Source organism: Schistocerca serialis, chromosome 5 (assembly GCF_023864345.2).
Source record: "Schistocerca serialis cubense isolate TAMUIC-IGC-003099 chromosome 5, iqSchSeri2.2, whole genome shotgun sequence".
Taxonomy (NCBI): domain Eukaryota; kingdom Metazoa; phylum Arthropoda; class Insecta; order Orthoptera; family Acrididae; genus Schistocerca; species Schistocerca serialis.
Window position 1 is genome coordinate 240,788,879 of NC_064642.1, and position 2,082 is coordinate 240,790,960.

The 2,082-nt window shown below is 39.7% G+C and overlaps 1 non-coding gene across 1 annotated transcript; it reads left to right on the forward strand.

The window, feature by feature from the left end:
• Window positions 1–289: 289 nt before the first annotated feature.
• Window positions 290–373, forward strand: Trnap-ugg (transfer RNA proline (anticodon UGG)). Its single transcript has one exon. It is a non-coding gene; the product is annotated as a tRNA-Pro (tRNA).
• Window positions 374–2,082: the final 1,709 nt, after the last annotated feature.

Genomic DNA, 2,082 nt, shown 5'->3' on the forward strand with positions numbered 1-2,082 from the left:
TCATTAAAGTAGAGATTTCAGTTGTTACTCCCATTGAACTGTCTAAATGTACTAACTTCCTTAATTATTCCTGACAAAATTCCTTCGTTGATTATTTACCAGCCTCTTACACTCGTCCAATATGGAAATTCATTCTGTAGCCTACTCTGCCTTGCTTGGCTGCAGTATCTTTAAAAACATTCGTTCAAAAATTTCATATGCGTTGAACGGTTCAGCAGACTGGTTTGCCTGTCCCTGAGTAGTACCGTCCAACAGAGTATTAACAAATTTAATTTTACTGTTATCGCTGGCCGGGGTGGCCGAGCGGTTCTAGGCGCTGCAGTTTGGAACCGCGCGACCGCTACGGTCGCAGGTTCGAATCCTGCCTCTGGCATGGATGTGTGTGATATCCTTAGGTTGGTTAGGTTTATGTAGTTCTAAGTTCTAGGGGACTGATGACCTCAAAAGTTAAGTCCCATAGTGCTCAGAGCCATTTGAACCATTTTCTAGTGTTATATCTCATTCCACGTATGAAACAGTCTTTGCATGCTGCAAGAAAATAAACATCATGGTATTTACTCTCCATAGAAAGGTTTTACCACTGGGTACCTGCATCATAAGCCACCCCACATTTCGCTGCAGTCTGGAACCGCAAGACCGCTACGGTCGCAGGTTCGAATCCTGCCTCGGGCATGGATGTGTGTGATGTCCTTAGGTTAGTTAGGTTTAACTAGTTCTAAGTTCTAGGGGACTAATGACCTCAGCAGTTGAGTCCCATAGTGCTCAGAGCCATTTGAACCATTTTGAACCACCCCACATTTCCATATGCACTACATAATTATAAATTTCTTATCCTATTATTTACCTTTTTAATTTCATTATTATTAGCAGCAACTAAGTTCTCCATCATTTTCTCTTCTCAGATTGCCAGGTGTGACTCCCAGTTAACCCACAAATAAAGTTTTTGTTTCCTCACAGCCAGCCACAATTTTTCTGTCCACCTCAACAAGAGCTTGCCTTCTCTCCTCAATCCTTGCGTTACGTAACTGCCTGCCTGAACCAATCTCAGCCCTCAATTCAGCCTCAACTGTATCAATTCTCGAGAACACACTGTTTTCCATCCACCAAAATTTTATGAATAAACCCTTCACTTGACAGGCTAATGCCTCAATTTTACCACCCAGTTCATCTTTTAATCTCTCCACATTTAATCCGTATTCCCCGATATCCGTTCTCAGATTTCAAATCTCGCTCATGAATGGCCCAATCATGTCCATCATGGTTGTATATTTATTATTATTATTATTATTATTACTATGTAGTATTCTGCCTAGTGGCAGGTCCATGTCTTCGTACGGAGAATTTTTCCAACGTTCAGGAAATATAATAATGTGGTAGGCCATGGTTGTATTGCCTACTTTTTCCTATTTCTGTGTGCTCTGAGGCACACTTCCACGAGTTGTGGATTGACAATCACCATAAGTGCGAGTTGTATCACTCAAAACCTGAAAAGTAACAGTTTCATCAGGTGCCAAAAAATATCTATGTCTGAAAGTAATCAGAATAATTCACACACGCGAACTAGTAGCTATTTCACCGCTCATCACATGAAACTTTTTCCTGAGACACCCCGACCGCCTCCAACGGTATCCGAACCTAGACTCCGTTATAAATTGCCGCTGTTCACTCAGGATAGCTCGATCAAACACCACTGACGTCAGTTAAACTACTGAACGTGAAAATTTATGAAATTCATAATTTTAACCTTTTATACACATGTGATACATCACATCACACGGAAATTTTCCGAGAAATGTTGTGCTATTATTAGTTTTCTTTAGTCTACCATAGTTTGTTTATAAACCATCATTTCTATGGTTTTCTTCTGCTTTTAGATTTATAAGTGTAAATGTTAACAAACAAGTTAAATGATACGTTAAATAATTTGCTATATACCTCTAGTTTAGAGAACTGCTGCTACTCTTATTGTTTCTCTATTTATTTAGTAAGAAAAGCTAATGGCGTGAAATCCACTTTTCGGCCTCTCAGTTATACTGAAGCGCCAAAGAAATTGGTATAGGCATGCTTATTCAAATACAGAGA